The sequence below is a fragment of the Oncorhynchus keta genome, chromosome 5 (genome assembly GCF_023373465.1).
Source record: "Oncorhynchus keta strain PuntledgeMale-10-30-2019 chromosome 5, Oket_V2, whole genome shotgun sequence".
NCBI lineage: Eukaryota > Metazoa > Chordata > Actinopteri > Salmoniformes > Salmonidae > Oncorhynchus > Oncorhynchus keta.
Window position 1 is genome coordinate 3,101,138 of NC_068425.1, and position 17,285 is coordinate 3,118,422.

Below are 17,285 nucleotides of genomic sequence, written 5' to 3' on the forward strand. Positions count from 1 at the left end.
ATTGAGGGGGAAATCTGTGCTAAAATCTCCAGTAGTCCTCTAATAAAAACGTAATCAGTATCAAATCATTGATTAAAGGTGCAATCGGTAAGATGTGTAATGTTGTCCAATGGTCATTTCAATTAATGATATGGTACAATTTGAGTCAGATTTTTCAAACTCTGTAATAGATAAATCAGGCCAGAGCATGTGGCTTCATGTTGTTTTTATTAGTTACTACTGAATAAACGCAAACTGTAGATGAAGAGTTCGATGCATGGTATGGTGGTCATTGCAAAAAATATGATTTATTCAAATAGATTGAGACATTATCCAGTGTGTGATGTATCCATTGTTCTTTCTGTACACACAAACGGAAGAATTGGCACTCAATGTTTTGGGGAAAGTTCATGCTTTAATTCCTTTGATAAATGGACCAAGAAATGAATGAAAGAAATTTGCATAAACCTCAAACAAGGAAAGATTCCTTTTACTATCAAGCATTCTGGTTAGTGGAGATATGCAACACATGGAGTTGGACAGCACTTTATATGGCAGACGGCACCAAACAGATGAGTAAAAAAAAAAAAGCATGTAAACCAAGGGAATGTTCACTTGGGCGTCTTTAGACACACACACACACACACACACACACACACACACACACACACACACACACACACACACACACACACACACACACACACACACACACACACACACACACACACACACACACACACACACACACACACACCTTAAATGGTCAGTTACTACATCAGACATAATGGATAAACAACCAGAAATCACACATCTGTAGGGGATGCTTTCAGACTAGACATTCTCTTCTTGTCGACATTCTCCTCCTTTTCCTATTCTCTTCCTCCTCTCACTGGCCCGGGCTCTGAGATAGAGCTCCCAGAAGGCCGTTGGCCGTGCTGAAGAGGTTGATGGGAGAAGAGCCGTCTGTGATCAGGGTGGACTTCAAACCCAGAGACTGGAGCAGCTTGACCTAGGGGAGGGGAGGGGAGGGGAGGACAAAAAGCGAGAGAGATTATATATCAAATATGATAATTGTTCCTTTCCGGTATAACTGATTGAAGAAGATCCAGTGTTCCAGTTCCAATATCTTAAACGGTGTCTTATACATCCTGATAATGTTTTGTCACGCTAAGATAGCTAATTTATTTAAATTGCGATTGGACGGGAGAAAGACAGACCTGCTCTGTGAAACGTAAAGTAAAACGTTATACAGAACGGTTCTGACCCGAGCAAAGAGCTCAAGGATTCTCCAGGTGCCATTTTTATTCAGACAAAATGTATTGTGTGGCACAAATATGACAGTGTTACGGTGTGTCAGGAGTTATGTACCTGTAGCTCGGGGCCGGCTCTGGCCATCTCCTGCAGGGTGTCGGCACCGATACTCTCCACCAGCTGTTTAAAGCGGTTGCTCTCGATCTCAGCCAGCTTCTGATGTTTCTCCACTTCCAAACGATCCATCTCTGACTTATAGTTTAGCTCTTGCTCCCTCGCCTTGGACAGACGGTTCAGCTCGCCCTCCTGCACACACACAATTACAGGTCAGCTACACATAGTATGTGAACCTTTCAGAATTACACAATGTAGAACACCTTCAAACATTCAGCAAACAAAACAGACCCACACACACACACAGGTCAGCAATTACAGGTGAACTACTGGTTGTTTCAGAATGAAACCATGTAGAACACACAGCAAGAGGATATGTACAGCCTCAATCCTCTGGGCCTCAGCCTTCAGTTTAGCCTCGTTGACTGCTGCCTCTCCCTGGATATAGGCTGCCTCTGCTCTGGCCTGGGCCTCTGCCTTGGCTGCCCCTGTACTCTCCACCGCCGCACTGCAACACACAACGACACACTGTTAGATGGTTAAGGTCGGAAAAACGGATCCTAGTGCTGTACCTTGGGGAAACTTCTTCACCCCAGCGCCACATATCTAACCTCCGCATTCACACAACTCACAATAGCATTATGTTAGGATCTCTGATCTAAAATCTTACTCGATGCAACTTCACAGTCACACTACTAAGAACAGCATGATGCTAACTCGAGCCATGCTAATTCTAGTCTCTTGCCATATCATTTTCCCATCAACGATGCTAACGTGTGTTAGCGTTATGCTAATGCTATCCCCCCTACCATTACATTTCCCATAAGCGATGCTAACATTCGTTAGTGTTAGCGGCAGAGCATTAGTGGTCACCTGAGGGCCTCCAGCTCCAACAGCTCTTTCCTGGTCTTCTCCGCCTCCGCCTGGTCTGTGATCCTCTGCCTCTCAGACGACCACGTGCCTCCTGCTCGAGACGCTCTGCCTCATGGCTGTAGGGAGAGGGAGGGGAGAGAGAAGTTAATACTTACCCAATTGGCAAAAACAACCCAATCTGAAGATGAACTCTGTGTGTCTTTCTGGTGGCAGGTAGCCTAGCAATTGAGAGGGTTGGCCAGTAATCAAAAAAAGGTCACTAGTTTGAATCCCGTAGCCCTGAATCGCTCCTGTAAGTGTGTGTGTGTGTGTGCACATGCGTGTTTGTCAATGACATATGGACAAAGCCATCGATCACGAGCCATTCATTCCATGTGAAGGCGCATTTGAAGCCAAACTAAGTCTTAAGGTGGTGCCTCATGGAGACATAACATGTGCAGCTTGAGCTACTCCAAGTAGTAAGTTGCAGGCTAGCTCAGTGCTGCCCACTCTCATTAAATAACTCAAGTTGAAGGCAGACAGGTGTACTGTAGGCCGCCATTAGCAAACAAATTATTCTTATAATAATGAGATTTTAAAATAAATCGGTTCAAGTAAACATATCTAGTGTATTAGAAGTCATGATTGTCTTCAAATTTTGTATACAAAGATAGACATTTTTCCATTCACTATAATGGGGGGGGGGAATCCTATTTTATGCTAACAATTCCTGCATTACCATGTTCGGCCTTGAACTTCGATGGCTTCAGAGGGGAAACCCCCCCCGTGTGTGCACGCGCATCTTGTGTCCTACCGTGCGGCAGCCTCCTGGGAGTTGGTGGTGATCTCGATGGCCAGCTGGACACTCTTCTGCAGGGAGTCTCTGGTCCTCTGGTCCACCGGCTCCACTGACTGGATGTCCACACTGCTGATGACCAGACTGTTCTGGTGGAAGCGCAGGCTGGGACGCACTGCCAGCTTGTCATCAAAGCCAAACACAGAGGAGCAGATGATCCGGTTGGAGTTCTGTAGAGTGGAGGGCGTTAAAGAAGAGGTTAAAGCGTGGGGGTGTTATTGTTGTCTTTGAATCAATTGGCTTGCGGTTTCCATGGGCCTACCTAAACTACAACCGCTCAGGGCTGGAGGCCATGTAGAATTTAAAAGTGTGTTGAAAAGGAAGAAGAGTGCAGATTTAGATGACCGAAGTGTGTGGACGGACCTTGTGAAAGTCGTCAAACTGCACGGAGGCGACGGCTCCTCTGACGCGGGAGGCGATGGCTTTACAGGCGTCGCCCACAAAGTCTGGTACCGAGAACAGAGCCGCAGCCTGGGACGGGTCCGCGGGAGACTTCAGGTCAAAGTGCCTGTGAGTGAGTGAGTGAGTGAGAGATTAAATGCATCAGCTGGCCTACAGACTAGACTAGGGACACAGAGAGACAGACCAAATCGCAGAGGATTCTCAAGCACACACACCCCCCCCCCACACAAACCCTACCAGTTGTAGCTGAGCTGCAGCTGCAGGCGTGCGTGGTCGGCCGTCTCTATGGTGATGATGTCAGTGAAGAAGTCCGGCCCCAGCAGCAGACATACGGCCTTGATGACATTGGTCCTCTTGGGCTTGTCCCCCGACAGGGAAAGCACGGTGAACTGCTCATCAGGACCCAACATTACCATCTCTGGCCCAAACACCACCCTGAGAGGGGAGGGAGGGAGGAGAGAGGGAAAGAGAGGAGAGGGGATGGGAAGAGAGAGGAGGGCGAAAGGGAAAAGTTAACACTAGGGGCCCAATGTTGCTCTGGTTAAAAGTAGTGCACTATATAGGGAATAGGGTGCCATTTGGAATGCAGCCTAGTTTTATGGGTCGTTTCTGGACAGGGCCAGTGTCATTGTCCCTCCACGTCCGTCTGCCTGTCAGCCATGTTTACCTGGCCTTCTTCTCCCTGTAGTCGTAGACCTGCACGGCAGCGTTGTGGGGAACCCTGTACGACACCACCTCAGTCTTGTCCCGGGCCGTCATCTCCACTTCCTTTCTGCGGTCCGAGCGGTCAGCCAGGGGATCCTTTGTGGAGGTCAGGAGGGTCTCAACATTCTGAGGCAGATTCTTCGCCCACAGCTCCTCATCCTGCGTCAGCATGTAAGTGTGGCCAATCACAGCACGTACCTAGAGCCAGGCAGCCAATGGGGGGGGATTTAAGGTTGTTAAATAACAGGTGAATGGATTCCCTGGATCATTTGAATCAGGTGTTTTAGTGTATGTCCTAAATGTCCCCCCTACAGTAAGACTAGTATTACATGATTAAATCTGAAATCATTTCTCCCCAAGCTGTTTAGAGGCATTTAACACCATTCTGCATTTGCACCATATATTTTCCCAACATTAAAATCAGTTAAAAATGTTGTTTTCATTCAGTTACAAAAGTAACAGTCCTGACCGAGCCCCATATGCGAGAGGACCGCAGGCGCTTCGCGGTTATAATGTGGCCACGCTGTCTGTACGCACAAAATTAAAAAAATAAAAATAAAATCACAGGATATTTATAGCTCGATGAAACAGTTCTGCTTTGCTCTATACGTAATAATCGTCCAAATAAAAACCATTTCTACCCTCATTGCATCAAATACATGACATGACCAAAAGTCTGGACACCTGCTAGTTTTAACATCTCATTGCCAAATCATGGGCATTAATATGGAGTTGGTCCCCCTTTTGCTGCTACAATAGCCTCCACTCTTCTGGGAAGGCTTTCCACTAGATGTTGAAACATTGCTGCGGGGACTTGCTTCCATTCAGCCACAAGAGCATTAGTGAGGTCAGGCACTGATGTTGGGCGACAAGGCCTGGCTCGCAGTCGGCGTTCCTATTTATCCCAAAGGTTGTTCGATGGATTTGAGGTGAGTCAAGTTCTTCCACACCGATCTCGACAAACCATTTCTGTATGGACCTCGCTTTGTGCACAGGGGCATTGTCATGCTGAAACAGGAAAGGGCCTTCCCCAAACTGTTGCCACAAAGTTGGAAGCACGGAATCATCTAGAATGACATTGTATGCTGTAGCGTTGTTCTATTTTATTCTGTTAACTTAATATAAAATAGGTGTGCCTTGACTGTGATAAGGGCTCGGGAAACAAGAGCATCTTGTCTGCTAAATTAACGAAAACAAGGCTATGCCATTGAACAGCCACAGGCTTCTACAAGCAAGTGCAACTGCTGAGGCTACTGCCTTTTGAAGATTGTGTTCCACAATATAATATAACCAGTTGATATTACGGTTTCAATAAATTAATCTTAATGGCAGTTTTCAATTGACTGAATATACTGTATATGGGGCAATTTAGCCATTAGGATTGGTTATCTGTAATGTTATGATAAATGAGCCATTGTTGCACACTGTTGGCAGCTAGATATATGCACACATTTTGTTTTCTGGCCTTGTGTTTAAAAATAAATTCTAATAATTTGAGTACTCGAGTTCAATATAATTTCTTGAGGCAGAACCTAATAAGTAGTACTCTGTTCATATGGATTCCCCCTTTGAAGAAACTATGTGGAATTGCAGGAAATGTTTTTTTTTTTTATTATTAAAGAAAGAAAAAAGTGTTTGACAGTCAGGTGCCCAAAGCACTATAGAGAATCAGCCAGGTCACACCAGATCCACTGCAGTATTAGACGTTTAATCGTTGCTTAAAATGTCGCAACATTTCTGCATGTGCCATTTCTGAAAATACAATTTTAAAAATATTTTTTTTAAAAGTATATATATATATTTTTTTTTAAATCGGCGCACATACAAAAATGTTGTACTTGGCGTACACCATACTATAAATATGCATGTTTCTCGTTATAAAATCAGACCGGTTGTAAAAACTCTGCGTGCGTGAACAAGCATTAAAACTCAGCCTGGAAAACGACCTCCATTCAACCTTTTGACACCGCAAAAGGACAGTGACAAAATGGTTGTGGACCTGTCAGCAGAACGTTTGAATTCAACAATGTTTAGCCTCGACTTTTCCCCAACCTAAACATGGACTGCCCGCACATTCTGAAACAGTGTCTACGCCTGGCTACTAGGTCCAATTAAATGAGAGATTCACATGGTAATTGGTTGTATGGCTACGACGGGAATATGAACTCAGCACAGCCAGAAAAGATGAGGAATTTATTCTGCAATGGTTGTGAAGATAAAATAAAATAATTTCTAGGTCTTAATTATTTTAGTTTTTTTTTTTTATAATTCAAATGATTTTTGCTCTTCTCGGTAACGGCAAACGGCTGAATTCTTGTTTGTTATTTCCTGCTTTTCATTTTCATCATATCCCACATTTGCACAAAATAGCCTACTCACTTGCAATACAATATTTCAACCACTAGCAGATGTGCATACGCATGGTCTAAAGTTTGCGGGGAGGTGAGCATATTCTCACGTCAAGATTTTTGAAATATAAAAAAATGCCAACTGTTGAGTGAAAATTGGAGCACGCACATGTCGGGGTGTATTTTGTACGTACACATAAATGAGGCCCCTGTTCCACAAGACATGGAGGGATACTGTCCACTAGGGGCAATGTGAGCACCTATTACCATTACCATCTGGTTAAACTGTGAGCAACAGCTCTGAAGATGATCGGTTCAATCTCAACCCTTTCCTGACCCAGTCGGAATTAATGTGAAGAAAAAAATGTACTGTCATGTTCAGGTTAACCCTATCCCAAAATGATTGCCTAAACTTAACGGTCAAGTTGCCATTTGGGACGTAGCCCCTGTCTTCAAACATTCCGCTGGGTAAAAACTCACCTTTCCTGTTTTGATGTCTCGGACATAGATCCCTTCGTTCTCGTCCAATGGGATGGCATGTCGCCGTAGCATCACCTCCACGGCAGCCGGGGGGACGTACTCGATTGGTCCGCGTAGCATCCAGCGGTCACCGGGGCGACGTTGGACTCCACCCCTCCGGGAGAGCTTGGCCCTCTCCTCCTCCCCCTCATCCTCCTCTTCCTCCTGCTATCAGAGAGGAGAGGGAGAGAGAGAGGAGGGACAGAGAGATAAGGAGAGGGAGGGAAAGTGAGAGAGAAAGAGTGAGACAGTGTGAAAGCACCAAATGTACATTGAATGGATTGTGTACCAGCCAAACCAGACAGTCCTGTTTAGGACCGTCGTTGTATTTGACCAAGGTGCATTTGTGTCCCCACCCATCTGCATTTCAATTCTTCCAACCTTCCCTCACCTCCTGTGTATCGTTGAAGGCCTCTACGGCCCTCAGCACCAGGCCCTCCTCCTCAGAGAGAATGTAAACATCCTGGATGCCCTCCTCTAAGTGCTCCCCTGGCTGCAGGAAGAACGAACGTTCCCCCTGGGAGGAGGAGAGGAGAGGGTTAAATGAAAGCTCATTGGGGAAGTGACTAAAAGCTACAAAGGCCAATTAATGAACAAAACAGAAGTCACTGAACTTCCTCAAAAAGTGTGTAAAACACCAACGAGGGACCACACAAACAAGTGACCACACAAACAAGTGACCACACAAACAAGTGACCAGACAAACAAGTGACCAGACAAAAGGCGTGAAAGACGGAGCTCTCGTTCAGTCTCACCTTGACCACCCTCTTCTGACCCAGCTGTGGTTTACCGTCTGGTCCCACCGGGTCCAGGATCACACAGTACTGACGGCTGCTCAGCGTGGTCACGTTGACCACTCCCACCACTTCCTCGGCAACAGACGGGATGTGTGCCTCCCGCTCCGCCATGGTAACGAGCCACTCTTCCCCAGTGCGCCTGTCCCGCCCCCCGGCGTCACGGAATGGCCGCATTGCTCGCACGTGCAGTGCTTTCTGAGAGTGGGGGGGAACCATCAACTCATTTAGACAGGTCCTACGAAACATAAGACTAATAAAATGTATTTTCAAAAGAGTAGAAGAGCATATAGAGTTTAATTAGGCCTATGTTACAGGTCAGTGCAGCCATGGCTGCGCCATTCAAATCAATAGTCCGTTGTTTTGTTTATTAAAAACAGACCTACCTATCCAGTCAGACATATTATATAGTAATAATATAACAGAATAAAATACAAATAACATTTTTCTCACGGGGATGTGTGGAACCAATGTTATATAAAAATACAAATAAAAAATAATATTTTGAAACAATAATTCTTTAAATCCACATTTCAGCCCTTTCCTAACATTCACTCCACCTCGTTAGGGAGCAGGCGTAGGATCTGATCATCATGATACAGATAGAAAACAATAGGCCCACTCTTGATTTAGGCTACATTATTGCATGCCCAGTGGCGACCCGTCATTCAGGGCTGCCCCACTTGTTTTGAGCCCCACATTTTGGCAATAATACAAGAGAGATAAAGGAGAGAGAAGGAAGGTGAGTGATAGGTCAAAGAGAGGAGAGAAAGATAGAAGGAGAGAGAAGCGAGGAGTAAGTGATAGGTAAAGTGTAAGAGAGAAGGAGGGAGGGGGGATTCTAGATAAAGTGAGGGCGAGAGAGGTGTTACCTTGTCAGTGAGGATGAAAGCGTTGACGATGTCGAGGACCTCCTCATGAGCCCCTGGTAGATACGCCCCCACCTTTCTCACCTGCCACTCCTCACCTGGACACACACACACACACACACACACACACACACACACACACACACACACACACACACACACACACACACAGCTAGGTAGGTGTGTGTGCGCACATCTGTGTATGATAGCGATACATCTGCTACCTGTGTACATACATTATATGTACAATAAAAAATATGAAATACAGTATTTGTGTCTCACCAGTGACCCTGCGGACTCCGCCCCTGTCCACGCCCTCCTTGCGCGCTCGGAGGCGGATGGCCTGGTTCTCTCTGATCACCGTGGCCTTGATGGTTTCCAGCACCGCCACCTCCTTCCTGGGGATGTACGTCCCTATGGGTGGGGGTGGGGGGGGGGCAGAGGTTAGGGGTCAGGGGTTAAAGAAGCATTATTAGGCAACCAGGCTGTGTTTAGAATCGGGTACTACATACCGTTTGGAATATACTACGTTTCTTGCATACTACTTTCTTCTACTACTTGTTTTTTTGGACTTTGATTATATTGGTATTATACTGCACTGTTGAGAGCTCTCAATCATGTATTTCCTCACACCTTTTACACCTGCTGTAAACTGTGCACGTGATGAATCAAATTGGATTTGACTTCAGCAAGTTAAATTATAAACAAATTGAAGGAGCACTAGCTATCTCGTTAAAACAATGCTCTGATTTGGTCCCAAAAAATATATGCATTGATCAATATCAATATGACCACTGTAAGGACCCAAGGAAAGTTGTAATGGATGTGTTAGGAGTTGAACCCAGAGAACTCACCTGGCCCTTCGAACAGCCACTCATCTCCGGCAACCCTCTTCTCTCCTCCCGCGTCCTCAAAGTCCAGCAAAGCCTGCAGGCGCAGAGCAGTGTCTGGGTAGACGATCTGCAGTGCTGTCATGTTCTGGGAGTGGGTGGGGACAGAGGAAAAAAAAACATAATTGCTTTAACTCTCCAAACTTCTAATGCCTAGGCTTTAACTCCGCAGGCTAACACAGTTGTGGCATGCAGGAGAACGGGGCTAGCACCCAGGTCCCAGACAGTTATAGTATCTATCCAAGTGAATGCCTACGCTTTAGCTCAATGGGATCATAATGGAGGGGTTTCAGTGAACCACACTTGTGTGCTGAGTAACCTCTGCTCGGACACCTGAAGACTTGCATTAGCACCCTGCACTGCTAACACCTAGGCTTTAGCGCTGACGGGTAACAGACAGACAGACAGTACCTGCTGGATCTCCTCTCCGGGGTAGAGGGGGAAAGGGTCCTGGGTGAGCCGGATCTCCAGGTCAGCATGGCGAAGCTTGGCCTGTCCCGATGGGTCAAAGAGCACCTGTCCGTTGTCGTCGCGGGCGACGGGGTTGAGCACCACGCAGTAGTGGCGAGGAGGGACCATGGTCATTCGCTCGGGGGAGAACAGCACTCTGGGAAGGAGGGGACGATACAGTCACCTAGTGACTGACACACTAATCGACACCGATTCTGTACATCAAATTGTATTTGTTACATGCGCCCGGATACAACAGGTACCTTACAGTGAAATGCTTACTTACAGCCCTTAACCAACAATGTTTTAAGAAAAATAGGTGTTAAAAAAATTACAAATAACTAATCATTAAAGAGCAGCAGTAAAATAACAGTAGCGAGGCAATATACAGGGGGTACCGGTACAGAGTCAATGTGCACATGAATGTATAGTTAAAGTGACTACGCATAGATAATAAACAGAGTAGCAGCAGCAGAAAGGGGGGTGTAAAAGCTGTCTAGAAGCCTCTTAGACCTAGACTTGGCACTCCGGTACCGCTTGCCGTGTGGTAGCAGAGAGAACAGTCTATGGCTAGGGTGGCTGAAGTCTGACAATTTTTAGGGCCTTCATCTGACACCGCCTGGTATAGAGGTCCTGGATGGCAGGAAGCTTGGCCCCAGTGATGTACTGGGTGGTACGCACTGTCCTCTGTAGTGCCTTGCGGTCGGAGGCCAAGCAGTTGCTATACCAGGTAGTGATGCAATCAGTCAGGATGCTCTTGATGGTGCAGCTGTAGAACTTAGGGATCTGAGAACCCATGCCAAATCTTTTCAGTCTCCTAAGGGCGAATAGGCTTTGTTGTGCCCTCTTCATGACTGTCTTGGTGTGTTTGGACCATGATAGTTTGTTGGTGATGTGGACACCAAGGAACTTGAAACTCTCAACCTGCTCCACTACAGCCCCATCAATGAGAATGGGGGCGTGTTCGGCCCTCCTTTTCCTGTAGTTCACAATCATCTCCTTTGTCTTGATCACATGAAGGGAGAGGTTGTTATCCTGGCACTACATGGCCAGGTCTCTGTCTCATCGTTGTTGGTGATCAGGCCTGTTGCGTCATCAGCAAACTTAATGATGGTGTTGGAGTCGTGCCTGGCCATGCACTCATGAGTGAACAGGGAGTAAAGGAGGGGACTGAGCATGCACCCCTGAGGGGCCCCAGTGTTGAGGATCAGTATGGCAGATGTGTTGTTACCTACCCTTACCACCTGGGAGCGGCATGTCAGGAAGTCCAGGATCCAGTTGCAGAGGGAGGTGTTTAGTCCCAGGGTCCTTAGCTTATTGATGAGCTTTGAGGATACTATGGTGTTGAACGCTGAGCTGTAGTCAATGAATAGCATTCTTAAGTAGGTGTTCCTTTTGTCCAAGTGTGAAAGGGCAGTGTGGAGTGCAATAAAGATTGCATCATCTGTGGATCTGTTGGGGCGGTATGCAAATTGGAATGGGTCTAGGGTTTCTGGGATAATTGTGTTGATGTGAGCCATGACCAGCCTTTCAATGCACTTCATGACTACGGACGTGCGTGCTACGGGTCGGTAGTCATTTAGGCAGGTTACCTCAGTGTTCTTTGGCACAGGGACTATGGTGGTCTGCTTGAAACATGTGTGTATTACACACTCAGTTATGGACAGGTTGAAAATGTCAGTGAAGACATTTTCCAGTTGGTCAGCGCCTGCTCGGACTACACGTCCTGGTAATCCGTCGGGCCCGGCGGCCTTGTGAATGTTGACCTTGTTTAAAGGTCTTTCATCGGCTACGGAGAGTGTGATCACAGAGTCGTCCGGAACTGAGTGTAAACGTGTTTGTACAAGGCATATGTCGACTAACCTAAACCTGTAAAGAAACACCTAAAAGGTGCCATTAAAAACGTGATAGTTGGTAACGTTCGAAGTGTGCTGTCAAATAGTGTGGGATGCTGTAACCACGGAGAGAAATGGCTTGTTTGGCATCAGGAGGCTTAGAAGAAACTGAAAACAACCAATCGCACTAGAAATGAGGAAACTACACGCAGACCTTATCAGATAAACACACACACACACACACACTTCCTCACTTCTCATTGTTCTGTCTGATGTAGGTGAGTGGTCCTATCTCCACACGGGCGATATTGGTGTTTTGGTCAAGGACATGGATGTAGTGGTGGGGCGGAATACGAATGATTGACACATCCACATGCCCCACAAATTCCATCCCGCCTCTGCTCCCGCCATTCTTGGATGTCATCTGGAACGGCCGGGGTGGAAAGAGTTAACAGGGGTCTACATTCAGTGATGTGAAACGTACCACAACATAATGAAATAGAGCTGACACAATTTCCTATTCTGACAGATAGACAAGATATAGATTATAGAACAGATAGATATATGATTATCTGAAAAGTTCTGTCCTCCAGAACAGGCCCCTTGAAGTAGCCTGCCCTACTGCCTAAAGGTGACGCTGGCCATGTTCGAGAGCATCAAAACCATGATGTATCATAGGTCAATTGTGACAGACTGACCTACAAATAACATTGAGTAGTTATTTATGATGCAAGGTGATTTGTAGATCAGTCCGTCTCGACCCGCCTTTAAAGTCAGCTGCAATGTCGAACACGCCCACTGACTTCCTGACTCATTGTGTGGATCTCAATCTCATTTTCCTCCTCCCCCTGACTGTAGCCTTATTTACCGTACGTGGAATGCACTGACTGCAAGTCCCTCTGGATGAGTCTGTTAAAGGTCCAAAATGTTTCTCCCCTTGTTGCCTCTTCTTCCAGTGGTTCTGATCTGAAGGTACTGACCAGGTGACAGCTGATTCCCCCCCCAACATGCTCATACATTTGTTGGCATCGCTCCTGAATTGTGAGAGCAAATACACCTGACGATAACACTACTGGGGCAACTGACGCAAACTGGATGGGCCAGGTAATAGATACGCAGAGGGGCTTGACAGAACAAAAGTAAGTGCGGGTCTCTTTATACGAGGCAAAACTATGGACACTCCCACCAGGTACACACATCTGTGCCAAACGCATGACAAATCGGTCATACAGACACACACCTTTCAAACTGGCACGCCCAAAACTATTGCTATTTCACTGTACAGTGCCTCCACCCACTCAGGAACTATCAAGCAAGAGGAACAGTACACATAGCTCATGTACTATAGCGTCTACATTGAGCTCATGCAGGTATAAGGTGTGCGCTGTGTACTGTACTAGGTGTGAAGGGACAGTAACCATCGTCACTCACACCATCTCACAGAAACAATCCAATCCATGACACCAAAAGCACATATGGTATACAACAAAATGTCAAGTGCTTTCATTTTTTTTTTGGGGGGGGGGGGCACATATATTTGCATAAATTCTGTCCTGATTTCAAATTGCAATGATCAGTCATGCTTTTGGTCATAAACTCATCTGGCATGTGAAGTTTGTTGTCTCCACAGCAACATGTTTCGCATTGATAACGCTCTGTGTTCTAGCGGCAGAAAGTCAGATGTAAGTGTGCAAGTGTCTACAAAATAAAATCTCCCCTTTTCAACTCGGGTCAAATCTAAGCCTGACATTCAACTTCCGTAGAAGAGATAGCTTGCCCTACATCGAACACCACAGTGGGAAATAAAATGTTGCAGAATGAGTCAAAGAGCATAACATTCATCTCTGCTGCTTAGAGGGAGGGAGGAACCCCATAGATAAAGCGTTTACAATCAGTGGTGTAAGAGATATGGACATGATATTGTTTATTTGAGTGGGTAAAGTGCATCTGTTTTGCGGTTAGTTCCGTACCAGGTGATTATGGGTGTTTCCCTTACAGAGTTAGGAAATAGCACACAAAGCATTATTGTAAGGGCTCGTTCTAATACTTTAACAGTACATTATTCCCGTCTTCAAATTCATCTTAAGGCTAAGTTTATCGATGAACATAGCCGTAATAATATATTTTTTGGAAAACCGGACACTGTGCTGTGACCAGTCAACTCCAAGGAAGTATGACGCATCTTCATTTGGAAGTTATGTTCTAGGCGTTTTATTAGCAACTTTTGAAATGTCTTGAGAACAGATTCCAAAAGTTCAGAACGTAAATGTAAGCTTAATGCATTGGACCAAGTTGAGGTGTAAATGTTATTTTTTTAATTGAAAGCGCATTCTGTTTCACAAACACACGTTGTAGAAGTTTATTTTTCCAGTACTAGAGCGTGCACGTTATTTATCTAACTAGGCAAGTCTTAAGAACAAATTCACAATGCCGGACTACCCCGGCCATACCCTAAACCCCGCGACCCAATGGGACTCCCAATCACGGCCGGTTATGATATAGCCCAGGCTCGAACCTGGTTCTGTAGTGACGCCTCTAACACTGAGAGGCAGTGTCTTAGACCTCAGCGCCTCTCGGCAGAACGGCTACTAACGAATCTAGAGTAGCTATGAGAGTTTCTTACCATTGTTGAATAATTGAGCAGATTCTCCACTTCTTCGTGCTTGGCAAACGTCTGTAGCCAGATGGTCTGTTTTTTTAACAACTTTATTTGCGCGTATGTGTGTTTTGAGTGGGTTGGTGGGCGTGCCTGGCGAGGCTATGCAGAAGAGGCGTCACTAGTTACCACAGACACAAAGTCATAAACCCCGCCTATTTCTAGAATTTCTCTTCTTTAAAATGTGATTTTAACCTAACCGTAACCACACTGCCAACCTCATGCCCAAGACGAACATTAAAATAAGACCAAAAAGCACTTACTTTCATACATTTTTACGATATAGACCATTTTTACTTTGTGGCTGGGCTATCTAGTGGAAACCATGCGGAAGCAATCCCGGAAAAACGATGACAAGTAACGTGATTTACTGGATGACTGCTGTTATGTAGATATTCATAAATGTACTAGATACGCTTGATAGTACGAAAACCATTGTAGTATCTAGTTCCTTTGCTCTAGGAGCCTATTGACGCAGTACTGACAAAATGTTTTTTTTAAATAATAAATGCTACGTTCAAGTGCCAGTGAACGCGATACGTGTATAACTTCAAACAGTTAACAAGTCTGTAATATCCGAATTTCCACGTTCCGACTGGTACATGAACGCGGCATAACCCTGTGGTAGGCTACCATAACTCGATTTCTTTCACGTCATCAGTCCCGAACACACCGACTCCGATCAATGCTGCATAACATTTTGCACAGCTAGGCGACTATACTGATGCAGGTATCTTTTGTAGACGGTTGGACACATGGAGGAGAGAATCATGTAAGCAGTATCCTCAAAACTATGTGTTTTTGACACAACTGCTGACAGCTACTGGGACATAAACACAAAAAAATGCTGCTTGGAGACAAGTGTCCAAGATAGTAGTATTGCCAGATCAGTTTAGAAGTGAGCTTGTGCTAGATGTGACTAGTTAGCTAGCCATCCTAACCTAGCCACTGAGGTGTGTGTGTGTGTGTGTGTGTGTGTGTGTGTGTGTGTGTGTGTGTGTGTGTGTGTGTGTGTGTGTGTGTGTGTGTGTGTGTGTGTGTGTGTGTGTGTGTGTGTGTGTGTGTGTGTACAGTAGGCGACATGTCCATGATGGCTAGAATTTAGTTATGCTAGGTAATGGTTTGCCCAATCATGTTCATGTTTGAAGAGACTGTAGGAGACTCCAGCAGCCTTGGAGAGGACTCAGGGACAGGCATCAGAATAGTAGAGAGAGAAGGTCAGAGAAAGATAAGAGGTCTGGATCAGCAGCTTCAGTCCAGCAGCCTTGATAACAGGCATCAGATAAGAAGGGCAGAGAAAGAGAAGAGGTCTGGGTCAGAAGCTTCAGTCCAACAGCCTTGGAGAGGACTCAGGGACAGGCATCAGAGAGAGAGGCTAGAAGGTCTAATAAGAGGTCTGGATCAGTTCAGTCCAGCAGCCTTGGAGGGACTACAGGCATCAGAGTCTGGGTCAGAAGCTTAGTCCAACAGCCTTGGAGAGGACTCAGGGACAGGCATCAGAGAGAGAGAAGGGCAGAAAAAGAGAAGAGGTCTGGGTCAGCAGCTTCAGTCCAACAGCCTTGGAGAGGACTCAGGGACAGGCATCAGAGAGAGCGAAGGTCAGAGAAAGAGAAGAGGTCTGGGTCAGCAGCTTCAGTCCAGCAGCCTTGGAGAGGACCAGCAGCCTCTCAGGGACAGGCATCAGAGAGAAGGGCAGAGAAAGATAAGAGGTCTGGATCAGCAGAGAGAGAGAAGGGCAGAAAAAGAGAAGAGGTCTGGGTCAGCAGCTTCAGTCCAGCAGCCTTGGAGAGGACTCAGGGACAGGCATCAGAGAGAGAGAGAAGGGCAGAAAAAGAGAAGAGGTCTGGATCAGCAGCTTCAGTCCAGCAGCCTTGGAGAGGACTCAGGGACAGGCATCAGAGAGAGAGAGAAGGGCAGAAAAGAGAAGAGGTCTGGGTCAGCAGCTTCAGTCCAGCAGCCTTGGAGAGGACTCAGGGACAGGCATCAGAGAGAGAGAAGAAGGGCAGAAAAATAAGAGGTCTGGGTCAAGAGGTCTGGGACAGGCATCAGCAGCTTCAGTCCAACAGCCTTGGAGAGGACTCAGGGACAGGCATCAGAGAGAGAGAGAAGGGCAGAAAAAGATAAGAGGTCTGGATCAGCAGCTTCAGTCCAGCAGCCTTGGAGAGGACTCAGGGACAGGCATCAGAGAGAGAGCAGCCTTGGAGAGGACTCAGGGACAGGCATCAGATAGAGAAGGGCAAGAGGTCTGGGTCAGCAGCTTCAGTCCAGCAGCCTTGGAGAGGACTCAGGGACAGGCATCAGAGAGAGAGAAGGGCAGAGAAAGATAAGAGGTCTGGGTCAGCAGCTTCAGTCCAGCAGCCTTGGAGAGGACTCAGGGACAGGCATCAGAGAGAGAAGGGCAGAGAAAGATAAGAGGTCTGGGTCAGCAGCTTCAGTCCAGCAGCCTTGGAGAGGACTCAGGGACAGGCATCAGAGAGAGAGAAGGTCAGAGAAAGATAAGAGGTCTGGGTCAGCAGCTTCAGGCCAGCAGCCTTGGAGAGGACTCAGGGACAGGCATCAGAGAGAGAGAGAAGGTCAGAGAAAGAGAAGAGGTCTGGATCAGCAGCTTCAGTCCAGCAGCCTTGGCGCTTCTGCCACATTCTTTCTTTTCTGGATCCATTTATTGTGCCTCGGGCAACGAGTGACAGTTTTACAGCCAGACCCTTTACGTCATCCACAAGTGTGGGCGCCACTGGTGCATCAAGGCCCTCAACGTCATTTAC

The 17,285-nt window shown here is 46.4% G+C and overlaps 1 long non-coding RNA gene and 1 pseudogene across 1 annotated transcript; one reads left to right on the forward strand and one right to left on the reverse strand.

Moving 5' to 3' along the window:
- Positions 1-262: 262 nt before the first annotated feature.
- LOC118384122 (major vault protein-like) lies at positions 263-14,658 on the reverse strand (annotated as a pseudogene).
- A 1,364-nt stretch (positions 14,659-16,022) lies between these two features.
- On the forward strand, positions 16,023-17,279 carry LOC127929962 (uncharacterized). The gene is made up of 3 exons (XR_008136407.1): positions 16,023-16,139; positions 16,276-16,364; positions 16,767-17,279. It is a non-coding gene; the product is annotated as an uncharacterized LOC127929962 (long non-coding RNA).
- The last annotated feature ends 6 nt before the right edge of the window (positions 17,280-17,285 follow it).